This window comes from Aegilops tauschii, chromosome 3 (genome assembly GCF_002575655.3).
Source record: "Aegilops tauschii subsp. strangulata cultivar AL8/78 chromosome 3, Aet v6.0, whole genome shotgun sequence".
NCBI classification, from domain to species: domain Eukaryota; kingdom Viridiplantae; phylum Streptophyta; class Magnoliopsida; order Poales; family Poaceae; genus Aegilops; species Aegilops tauschii.
The window spans coordinates 470,569,760-470,582,607 of NC_053037.3; the positions used below are offsets into that span (position 1 = coordinate 470,569,760).

At 46.0% G+C, this 12,848-nt stretch overlaps 1 long non-coding RNA gene across 2 annotated transcripts; it reads left to right on the top strand.

The window, feature by feature from the left end:
* Positions 1-384: 384 nt before the first annotated feature.
* LOC109769654 (uncharacterized) lies at positions 385-3,685 on the top strand. 2 transcript variants are annotated; one of them, XR_012205371.1, is made up of 5 exons: positions 385-628; positions 1,700-1,745; positions 1,866-1,961; positions 2,118-2,219; positions 3,267-3,539. It is a non-coding gene; the product is annotated as an uncharacterized lncRNA (long non-coding RNA). The 2 variants fall into 2 exon arrangements; XR_002234367.4 differs by lacking the exon at positions 2,118-2,219 and having other exon boundaries at positions 3,267-3,685.
* The last annotated feature ends 9,163 nt before the right edge of the window (positions 3,686-12,848 follow it).

A 12,848-nucleotide genomic window follows, 5' to 3' on the forward strand; every position in this document is an offset into this window, starting at 1 on the left:
TCCTTTTGTATCTTTTTCTTCGAAAAAGAGGATTAAACCCCCAGCCTATGCATCATTGCGATGTTTTTTTTTTTGTATTTTATTTTCTGAAAAGGAGGTTGAAACCCCCAGCCTATGCATCATTGATCATTGTGATGGTTTCCTTCTGTATTTTTTCTCCGAAAAAGAGGTTGAAACGCCCGGCCTATGCATATTGTGAGGGTCGAATTTTCTTTTCTTTTGGGAGTACGTACGAACGAATCCATGGAAGTACAAGGTGAAAACCTAAATACTTCAGAGCGCACGCGCACTATCTTGGTGAAACGAGCGGCCGAGCACGAGCCGCTCGATCAGCCCAGATCGTGCGGTCATCGGCATCAGGTGGTACCCGGTCGGGAGGCGACCGAACGTGCACGTGGCTGGGCCTGCCCGCAAGCACCACTCTCCAGGTCCAGCCGGTTCGCATCGCACAGGGATAGCATGAAGGGTGAGCCACGCCTCTTTCTCCTTCCCTTATCCATTTTCCTTTCTTCTAGCCATGTTCGTTTCATTTCCTCCCCAAATCCGGCAGGGATAGGCCACCGCTGCCGCGATTGCAGCCGAAGGCGAAGGGCGGGAGCGCGGGATCCGCATCTCGTCACCGGCGCAGGTACAGTAGCCCGCCTTTTTTGCCTCGCATCTCCTGCTTTCCCATTTTTTCCCTGCCGTGGTCGGATCCTCCGTGATTGGCTCGCCGAAGAGGGGTTCTAGGTTTTCCGGTGGATGTCCAGCGAGTACGAGGTAGCTTTCGCGAAAGGCGTCGCCCGCGACTACCTGGTTAACTCCAGTGATTTGGGGAGTTCCTGTTTTGTCAGGGGGAGTCGAGGGTGCGTGTTCTAGGGGATACGGGTTTCATGGCGATTCACCTCCATATCACGCAAATTCAGCGAGGTATTCCAGCGTGTTGCCTCCGGCCAAACCGCCTGATCTGGCATGGCGATTTTTTGATTTTTTTAGCGGTGATTTGAGTTGGAATAGAAGGAAGGGAGTACATAAGAGTACTGAGAGGATAGTTCTGATGTTTTTGCTCAACCCTCTCAAAATACATCCGTGTGGTTTCTCTGTTTTCTCATAAGTTGCATGCATATATGTAACCAGTTGGCTGGTTTGTTCTCGTAGTTGCAGAAAAACGCAAATGTAGTTGGATTACACATATACATATCTCATTTGGCTAGCCAACTTATGGAGTTGCACAATGATGGCTAACCAATTGCACAATGGATGGTATTCAGATGGATACATTGTGTAAACCATGTTCAAAGAGTATGTGTGTTTTTTGGTTGCACACTCATGGGTGCTCTGTTGTGAAGGGTATGCGTTCATACAGGAGTTTGCAAAATCAAAGCAGTACATATCCTAGTTGGCTTAGTCACACTTATGCAGTTGTACATGATAGGGCTATGTAGTTGCATGGCTGGAGGCTAGTTTAGTTATGGCTCATATGCCTAAATCATGATTAGTTAGTGTGTATGCAGATTTTTTGGTTGCACACTCATGTGTGCCCTGTTGGCCATACAATGCATCAGGTTGCACACATATTGTTTTGTTTCGTAGGTGTGCTTTGAAAAATCAACATTACTTGTTTAAATCATGGCATTATTTTGATATCAATTTTTCCCTCATTTTTCTCTTTTATACATATGGTTGCTTTGACTAATTTGTTCGTTTGCTTTTTTAACAGACCAAAAATGGTTGTAGAAGGAGATGCGGCTCCTAGTGAAGGAGAGGTATGTTTGCTTTTTCACCGTTTTTCATTTATCCTTGTAGAAGTTTTGTTTTGCAATTATAATAACTATTTTTTGGAGGGTTTTCCTGACCATGTTCTGGATTTTGTTTGTTCTATGCAGGGATCTGCAAACCATTCTTCTAGGTAGAACTCGAAACGGCCCACCGAGCGGCAGACGCGTCGTGTTGATATCGACGGGGAGGCAGAGGATGATGAGGCAAGTATCGAGCAACCAGTGTGTGTGCATTTCACTTTTTTGCGCGCGCGCACACACACACATACACAGAGAGAGAGAGAGAGAGAGAGAGAGAGAGAGAGAGAGAGAGAGAGAGAGAGAGAGAGAGATAAGTAACTTTTTCCATGCATCCTTTAGGTTGCTTACCAATTCCGCTTTGTGAAATGGTGTAAACGGAAGGCGACCGCGCAGGCTCGAGTTGTAGATGGAGCCGGCACATCGTCTGAAGTAGCTGCTGAGGTAACATGAAATGACATTAGGGTTTTTTCTACTATTTTTTTCTACACAAAGAAACCTAGGGTGTGGTATTTTACACAGTTGCACAAGAACCAGCTAGGTGTTGGGTTGGCATCCTGAACTTTTATAGTTGCACAAGAATGAATTAGGAGTTGGTATCCTCAACTTTTCAAATAGTTGCACAACAATATCGTACGAGTTGGCATCCTAGACTTTCATAGATGCACCAGAACCATTTGGGAGTTGGCAGTCTCAACTTTTTAAATAGTCCCACAACAATATCACATGAGTTGGCATCCACAACAATTTTAGTTGCACAAGAACCAATCGGTAGTTGGCATGCCCAACCTTTTTTAATAGTTTCACGGCAATGCCACATGAGTTGGCATCTTCAACTTCTTTAGTTGCACAAGAACCATTCAGTAGTTGGCATCCTTATGTGTACACATGAATCTGATTTTCTAGGTTTGCAGATGCACTTGAATGTAGTTGCACTACTTATTTGGTAGATTATAATCTTTTAAAATTCAATATTTTTCATTTTGTGTTCAGACATGCTAAATTCATGTTCATCAGTTCAAAATTCATTACATAGTTGCAGAAACCTGCAACATGAATTGCATCCAGGAGTACTAACAATTGCGCAAAATAGATGATGAAGTTGTACAACAGCCAGCATAAAGTGTTTTTGGAATTCAGCATACAGAAGTTTAGCTAAAACCAAAATGAATACAAAATTATATGAGTTGGCATCTTCTAATTCTATATGAGTTGAAGATGCCAACTACTGAAATCCAAACACCACAAGTAGATGGATATGGGAGTGTTGTCAATTTGCACACTTGTACTTTAAGTTGCACAAACACAAGCGAGAGTTGGTTCATTTCTTCTCAGGCTTCTTTTTTGTATCACTAGCAATGTGCCCGTGCGTTGCAACGGATCCAAAGTAGAATAGTACTTGTTCACAAACTTGAAAGAAAACACTCTTGTTTTGATATACATATATACCACTAAAAATATATTACGTTTCACTCAAAATATATTTCTCAGGTTGTTTTGATGAGGCGAGGGAGGGATGTGTTTGCTTTCAAGATAATAAGGGGTTTCTTCAAATTGGAGCAGAGAAGTGGGCTATTGTTGCAAAAATGCCACAACTTACCTCGCAGCCATTAGATGTAGATCTAATGGTCAGAAATGACGGATGGCAGACACACCATCATCACCAACTGAGTCTTTTATAGGAGTAGAGATATGCAGGTTTTACAGGGTATGGGGGTGGATGAGCTGCTGTAGATTTTTGCTCACAATTCTAAGCTACAAAGTCATGTATACTAGTGTGTGGAAAGATCAAAGGAAAAAACACATGCAAACCAGATTCTTGTCTAGTTGGTAGCTATGTTTTCATATTACCTACAATATACTTTTCTTTTCTTTTCCTTTTTTGCTACATAGACATTGGTTCTTCTGAATTATGTGTGAAATAAGACTCTCTATGTCCTCTCTCCTATATGTTGGCACATTTTCTGCGTTTTGTTGCACACATTGTTGCAAAAGTTGGCTAGTCCCATGATGAAGTTGCATGAAAATCAGTTGCACATGTACCAGATCTCCCTATTTTTTTATCTCTGTTTATACTCTCTTCAACTATGAAGAAGTTATTTGTGCAAGGAGAAATTTGGTGAGAGGGGAAAGGGAAAGTTAAGGAGGGAGGATGTGAACAGGAGGCAGAAGTGATCACTTCTTTTTTTCACCCTTGTTGGTTCTGCCGGGTACTTTCTGATATGTTTGTGCTTGCTCTTTTTTTCTTTTTTGTAGCAATTGTTATTACACATTGATTCATCTGCCATGGCAGCTCTGGCGGTGGAGATCCAGACCTGGAAACCCCTAGTTTAATGGGAAAGAAGGTGGGAGCAGGTAGGGCATGGGGAGAAGAAGTTGGTGGCCAGGAGGGCATGGGAGGGCACCCTGGGGACCGCGTACAGCGCGTGGTTTATTGGGTTAGAACGCATCTATTGCTACTCGTGGAGCGCTTTCCTTTTCTGGAACGATGGGGACCAAATTTTTTCCTTTTCTGGCGGCCGCTCGGGAACGCTAGGGAGCGGCCACGCTAGGGAGCAGCCAGCCGCTCCCTAGACGCTTCCAGGTGAAAAGGGGGTGGGTGCATACGAAGTACGAACACATGTTGCTAAGAGCATCTCCAGCCGTTCGGCCCCCCAGGGCGCCGAAAAACTGCGCCCTGGGGGCGGCCTCGGCCCCAGGCGCCCCCCCAGCCTTGGCAAATTCAAGCGTAGTTCATTCCCGCGCCCAAAAATAAACGCCACAATCCGGCGATCAAGCGGTGATCGGCGATCGATGAAAAGTTCGGCGTACAAAAATCAGAATAGAAACGCGCATCAGACGGCGAGGTCGGCCTCCGGCGTCGGCGGAGTCGGCGTGCGCGGGCTTGACGGGGTCTCTGTGCTTGGCGGCGTGGCTTCTGCGCTGCGGGCAGTCTCGGCGGCATCATCGGTCGGGCTTGTTGGCGGCGTCGGCGTGCGCGTGGGCGGCGTCGTCGAGGGAAGCTGGTCCAGGATGAGGCCGACATGCGCCCTGTACCACGCCTTGACCGCCTCGTCGGTGCTCTGGAGCATGTCCGCCCCGCCCAGTAGGAAAGCCAGGTCGGTGTTCCTCTTCTTCGCGGCGACGTTGGTCCGGAGTAGGTCGAGCTTGACGGCGCTTGTCGACATCAACGCCGACCACCGCGCCTCAGTCTTCTCTTCACGAAGGACGGCCCGGGCCTGTGCGTCGGCGAGGCAGTGCTGGATGGATTCCTGCACGCGAGCGGTGGCCGCGTCGGCGTGTTTCCCCTTCTTGGCACCTTTGTTGCCGTCCGGTGGCGCCCTCGGCTTCCTTTGCTTCGGCTGGGCGACGGAGGCGGTCGCGGTTGCCGCGGCGCGGGGGACGACGTACTTCTTTGGTGCCATGGCGGCCGGCTGGGAGGCGAGCGGGAGAGAGAATGGCGGGAGGAAAGGAGAAAATGGGAGGGAACTGGGGGAAAAGCGGGGAGAAACGGCAGGAAGAGGCGCTTGACTCGCCGACAGGGCGGATCCACGCGCGCCTTTTCGCTTGTGCCGGCGCCCCAGGCGCCCCCCAGGGCGCCGGGTTCTGCCTGGGTCCGCCGGCACAGATTCGGCCCGAGTCGGCGAAAAACGGGTTTCTGGAGGGCGACTGGGCCGTTTTTTCGACGCCGGCGCGGCAAAAACGCCTGGGAAGGACCTGTTGGGGGGCGCGGCTGGAGATGCTCTAACGGCGACCGGTCCGCGTAGTGATCCACTAAAACACAATCTTAATCCGCACGTGCTAGCTAGCTACTGGTCAAGAAGAAATAAGTACTCAGATGGAATGTACATGTACGCGCCATCGACAGAACAGGTCAGCCGGTCGGAGGAGAAGGGTTTCATATGGGTCAATGGCTCAACTAGCTAGCTTCGTTGCCGAGGTTATCTGCTGTCGTGGAATTCTTCTAACTCTTCGCCTTTACCCTACTAGGAGTAGTAGATTTGAGCCATACCACACATGTGCATGGACATGCGTGGGATGTGACATAGTGATGAGGTGGAGATTGGTCACACGTAAATATGCATGTGCCGGTTTTGCTAAGCTAAGCTACTACGCACTGTGCTTATTACCAAGTCAAATGAAACGAGGACAAGCGTCTCTGTCACACGGCAGGTAGCTGCGATTGGTTATGAAACGAGGATCTATGTGCTGGGAATTACTTCCTCCGTTCCTAAATATAAGTCTTTTTAGACATTTCAAATGAAATACAACATACGGATGTATGTAAACATATTTGAGAGTGTAGATTCATTCATTTTTGCTCCGTATGTAGTCACTTAGTAGAATCTCTAGAAAGACTTATATTTGGGAACGGAGGGAGTACATCACATGTACGTGGCATCCTAATCTCAGGTCAGAGCTTCGTTAAGTAGTGAAGAGCACGACATCTATGCAAATCTAGCTATGCGCTGGTATCTAGCGGACAAACGATGCACAGGGCCTGTTTGGATGCTGCCCCTGCACGCCCTACCAAATCACGGGCTAGCCAAAAAAATTGGCGCAGGTTTCAGCCGCCAGCAACTCGCCAATTCAATGGCGGAAAAATGAACTGCTGCGGCCTGGGCAGCCAAATTATTGGCCCCGAACCAAACAAGTGCCCGCCTTTTGATCAACTACCAATTTTTTGGCTTGGCTGCCGCAGGCATCGATCCAAACAGACCCTAACTAATCTGCGCCAAACCAATGCGCCTGTTGTTACCATGTCCCGGCCCGCCGGCATCGTGGATGGCATAAAATCCTTGTCGCTAGCTGCAATCAGATCGCTGATCTGTACTGACAGCTCAAGTGGTGGAATAATAAGCTTCATCGCCGTGGGCAATAGGACACATCGAAAAGGGCAGGCTACGACACGTTTCTCGTCTAAATTTCGCTGGACAAACTCCCTGGGATGGTAAGTACTCCGAGACGTGCAGAGGTCGGTGCTTACCTAGCCGCATGACTGTCGTCTGTCGGTAGACTAATCTATATCTCTAACAGACCCTGTATAAGTGGTCAAAACCATAAAATAATCGCTTTTTACAGTTTCAGTAAAAAAAGGCCGAACAGACCCCTTAAAATCGTCCGACTCTTAAATTTTTTTAAGGGACCCTGTGAACGCGGAGCTGAAACCCTCATATCCACAGTTTTGAAGGCAACTTTGCCAGGGCCCTGCATACTGGTCAACATTGGCGGTTAAGGAATCTCTGTTCCCGCCAACGCCATGAAGCTCGCCCGGCCGCCCGGCCGCCACCCGCCCGCCGCGCTAGCTAGCTGTGAATCGATGCGAGCAAGCTAGTTAGCTAGCCCCGGCCGCGTCTCTCGCTGCGGCGACGGAGGAGCTAGCTAGCTCGCTCCTGGATGGATTCGAGCTGATCCAGCTAGCTAGCTCTCAATCGATTCGAGCCCCGACGGAGGAGCTTGCTGGCTCACCGCTTCATGCGCTTCCTATTTGGTCGTTTGCGACTTCGTTTTTGACAGCTTCGTGTCCTATCTATCGGTCTCGCGGGAGCAAGCTAATTGACCATGGACATGGACGAGAGGAAGAAGAAGACGTGGGGAAAGATTCCGTTTTATAGCTTAAGTTTGAGGAGTCTATTCTGCCGCAGCTAAAACTAACCCATAAAACAGCATATTCCGCGAATATCCTTTTTACGGGTCCGTTTTGTGGGGTCTGCCTCTGCGGCTGTCCGTGCCGACCTGCAAAACCGTTTTTCCACAAACTGCAAACGCGCTTTACGGGTCGACGGGATACGGGGTCTACTAAAGATGTTCTAAGTCCCTATGTAGTATTTTTCAGTCTTTCAGAAGATCAGAAGATTAGGATGTGTTACCAGTCAGGAGAGAAAGCTGCATGTCCTGTCTGGGTTTAAACAAGCAAAGTCCGGCAGATCAACGTCGGAAGATTCGATGCCATTGCTGTTTAGGTGGCAGAATCGAGCGCCGTGTACTGATTAGTACTAGTACAGTACTCCATCCGTTTTTATTTAGTTTACATATTAGATTTGACTGAAGTCGATTAGGTTTAAAGAAATAATATAAATATTTACCATAACAAATTTATATGATGTGAAAGTACATTCAATAATTAATCTAATGATATTGATTTGTTATTGTACTAGTCGTCAACCCGTGCATTCGCACGGGCTAGTGTATATTTTATTTCATTTTATATTTATTTATACATTGTCCTTTTGTTATTTTCTTTTATGAATTTTGCAAGCTCACACATAAGAATTTGAAATTCTATATTCAGATGCCAGATTGTTAAAAAATACTCTTATATGTCCATATTTGGCAACATACGTCATTTGATTAGTTGTACAAATTTACTATTATATATGTATAACTTGAGTGTATATCTTCTCGCAAAAAGAACAACTTGAGTGTATATCATATTTACCATTATTATGATGAAAGCTGGCAATCAATATTTTTCTTGGGATTCATAGGGCTACATATATATATCTAGAGTAACATTTTATTAAAAAATATACTTTCAACACCACTACATATATAGGTATATGCGCTACAATTTCACTGATTTAATATAAAAAAGCCAAGAGCTATTTTTTGTTTACCTTATGGTACAACTTTACGTCAGCACTTGCTAAAGACTTCACTTCTAATTTTGATGGAGATATAATGCTTACTAAAGACTTCACCTCTAATTTTCATAGAGTTGTGTAAATCACCTAATTTAATGAGTTAACGTTGTACAACCTGAGTTTGTGATATAGCTACACTAAATAATTTATTGTTTAAATAAAATTCGATATAGAAATTGGTTGTGAATAGATATCCTTGCATGTTTACTCGAACTCTATGCAATACTAAAAAAATTCACGTAATAAAAAGAGTTCACCGTATAGAAAAAAAGGTTCACAATACATTTGAAAACTCTTCACTGTATATAAGAAAAGTTCATCGTATATAGGAAATTTGTTCGGTGTGTATTTAAAAATTCACCATATAATAAAAAAAATATTTAGTGCCTATTTGAAAAATGCACACCGTATACTAATTTTTTCAGCGTATATTTTAAAATTCACTTTTTTCAAACAGTTCCAAATTTTGTTGCTAGTTAAAAAAATTACATTTGAAAAAAAATGACTGTATACTAAAAAATGTTCAGTGTATATTTATGGCCCAGCGTTAATTTTGTCACAAAACTCGATCTAGTTAAAAAGAGCGGCTACCATGTTCGCCTGCAAACTAAAGGCTCCGTGTTCCCCTCGGGCCTCCTATTTTTGGCTGGTTTTCCAAAGAAAAAAAGACATCAGGAATGTCCTATGTAGATTTAAAGTGCAGCGCTGCTTTTCAATACCAAACGCCGTGAAGGTGAGTGGCTAGGACCCTAAACCTGTAGGTCGTGTGTTCGATCCTCCTTTGGGTCTTTTTTTTTTTTACTTTTTCCTACTAAAAGGAAAAACTCAGGAAGGACGTGTGGGTGGTTTTCAAAACAAAAAAAACTCAGGAGCAACGTACAAAAATTGTGACTTGACGTAGGCTAGACCAAAAAAGTGGAGAAACAATCCTCCTTTTAATATTAGGTAAAGATATATTAATATTTTTGTCTCTAAAGTTTGTCAAAATTTACAAAGCTTGACTTTGACCAAAACTAATATGCTAAGTAAGTAAAAATGAGGGAGTACTACCGACTAGGCTACTCTTTTTTTACTCTGCATATATAATTTATTTGAAGTCAAACTAAGCAAAGTTTGACCAAATTTATCATGAATATATCAACATCTACAACACTGAAGTTATATAGCATAAAACATTGCTTGATGATACATCTAATGATATTGATTTCGTATTGTTAGTGTTGATATTTTTTCTTATAAAATTGGTCAAATGTTACAAAGTTTGACTTCAATCAGATTATATGTGCAAAATAAAAGTGAACAAAGGTAGTAAGAAAGTCAGCACACGAGGAGGACTTGCAGTTAGCCCCGCAGTCAGAGCATCTCCAAGACACAAAAACTCAAACCTTGGGGGTTTGATTTTTGAAAAAAAAGGCTCTAAGAGCATCTCTAACCGATCCTTTATAATTTGGAGAAGTATATGACCTCCCATACGAAGGAGTATATTCGCTCCTCTAAAAAAGTGCGGTTTCGAACCGAACCTTTAAACTTAACTCCTTTAAAAGAATAGGCACAAATCTGGTACATCATATACTATTTTACATGACATAAACGAAATCTAAACTAAAGATTGCATAAAAACTAAACAAACTAGTCATCACGATCGATCATCTCGGCCATCATCTTGTCTCATTTCTCGTCGGTCACGGGTCGATGCCCTGGCCCTGGCCCGCTCCTCACCATTTCATCGTCATTGGATCCGGTGTCGTCGCTGGAGCAAAGGTTGATGACCACCGTCGCCCCCGACCTGTAGAGCTCGTACTGTCGGCGCTCTTCCTAGATGCACTCCGGGTACAAGCGACGGAGATCTGCCATGTACTCCTCGTGCGCACGCTCCACCTCGAGGTGCTTGCAGGCCTCCCGGTCTTCGCGCAGCTCGCGTGCGATGGCCACACGGGGGGTCGCGGGAGCCAAAGTCGGCAAGCCATCCGGGAAGTTTAGCTACGCGTTTGCTCCATGGAGGCGCACCGACATGATGTCGTACGCCCGCGCCTCCTACACCGTCGAGTGGTAGGAACCAATCGAAATCCGCTGGTGCGTTTGGCTTGGTGATCTCTACCACTCACGTCCCCCACGCCCACTACCGCAAGCAGAGGTACGTCCTCTGCGATGCCGGTGATAGTTGCAGGTGAAGGAACTGGGACACACCACCGTTAGAGGAGGACGCGTCGCCGTGACCTCGGGCTCGGGACTGAGCGTGGCAGCACGGATCGATGCTTCTGGTCAGCGGCGAGGACGTAAGGTAGCTGGATCCAGCCATTTGAGCGGCATGGTGGTGCCTTAGTGCAGTGGCTATTCTGTGTGTTGGCTGTGGGGTCAGCTGACCCCACAACTTTTGGTAAAAACAACCTAAACACTGTACATTGTGAAGAATTTTTTTAAAAAATAGCAATGACCCCACAGATTCTTGAGGCTGGCTTCACCACGGTTGGAGTGGATGCATGGGCGGGCCAGCAAGGGGATGCATGTGCTTGGGCGGTGGCGGAGTGGATAAGGTCGAGCGATGGAAGTGGGGAAATTTTGCTCCAGCGATGGCGAGGTATATTTAAGAATTGGTCGGGCTAGAGTATATTTAAGAGTTAGCCGGGCTATGGAGTAAAAATTTGCTCCTCTAAAGGACATAAGAGATTGTGTAGGTGGGCTTTAGAGGATTTTTTTACTACTCTAAAGCTTCCTAGGGGATCAGTTAGAGATGCTCTAACAACATACCTACGTGTGCATGTGAACAACAAATTTGGGTACCTTTTTTAGATTCAAAAAAATTGGGTAGTTGGGTAGCCATCCAAATTTTGCTGGCAGTTCCAACAAACAAAGCTACCAAAGCGACCAAAATAGCCACAGGAAAGACAAACGCCACCCGCCCCACCATGCGTCCATGTCGACCAATTCCTATATCGGATATCATCGCCGCCACTACTGCACCTTGCCGCTCAAATCCATCACTCATGGCTGACATACCGACCTCCGCGACCACCATCGAGCTTGCAACTCCGCTCAGGCCCACCCGATTCCGGTTGCCCCACAGCTCCCCACCGTGGATCCTCGCCTCCCGCCCCCCAAGCCCCCTCCCGTCGCCGGAAAATATGTTGTGGAGCTTAGGCTCAGGTGCACCTCCTTATCTAGCCATCCATCTCTGCATCGCGATTCGTGCAAGGACTTTTGTCTTTTTTGTTTCTTCCAAATAAAAGAACATATGAACTTCAAACTTTGCAGCACAACAAAACATTCTAACTAGAATGTTAGAATGTGGGATTTTTTTCAGATTTTTTTGTGCATCATAAATACTAAAAATAACATTTTTGAATAAATAAAATCTCATTTTGTATATTTATGTCGGTCAAACAAATCTATAAGTTTTTTCTCACATTGCAGTAAGAATGTTTTGCTATCTTGCAAAGTTTGAAGTTCATATGTTGTTTTATTTGGAAGAAAAAAAAGGAGAAAATTTCATGTAGTAAGTTAGTTGTTTAGCACAGATCTCAAAGCTATATTTAAGGGTAAGGATAGATGGTGTCCATGAGCCCAAGCTCTAAAAATCCACGTCCTCCTATCGCCTCCCCCGACCACCATGTCGTTGAATCCACCGCCAAGCTCCCGCCGCCGTCCACGAGCACCACATCACCAGACCAGCCCTTGAGCTTCCAGCCATGCCTACCCCGAGCACCGCGCCGCCGGATTCCGTCACCATCCCTGAACATGTTGCAGCTGCCGTCGTCGAAGTATTGCGGTGTGAGGCTCCAGCCATGGGGCAAATGGGTAGTGGTGATCTCTAATCTAGAACGCGGGAGCGTGTGTTGCTTGGCACGTTTGCCACCGCAGAGGAGGCGACATGCATCTACGACGCCATGACAGTACTCCGCTTCTTTGGAGCCAGGTGAAGCTCAACTTGCCCGCCGATAGCACCTCCGCAGTCGCCATTGTGCCTTGTATTAGCGTCGTCTCCCGAGCCGAGGAGAGGGAACACCGCTTGGCCGAGGTGCAACTTGTAGCCGAGCGGGCCAATGACACCTTCATGCTGCTCTCTTCCTGGAGGAGCCGCTGCTCCTCGTCGAGAACTGAGCATTCTTCGAGTCTATAGAGCACGAGCACAAGGTCGAGCGCAAGTGCCATGAGCTCACCCGCCTCAAGGCCGAGTGCGAGGAGATGTTCGAGGAGCTCTTCGAGCCCGCGATGAACTTGGTGTTTGCGTTTCCACACATGGAATTGAATTTTAATCCGAATCTCTTGCACAGTAATATAAATCATGTTTCGTCACTACAAGTGGGCCCCATGCCATGTTGGTGGCACGTCAGCCATATACGGTGCCATGTCGGCACACTTTATGTCTATGGATGAGATTAACACCGTATTTGCACGTTTGTGCCAAGTTTTAGAAGTATTTTTCAAGTTCAAGGACTAAATCAAACATCCG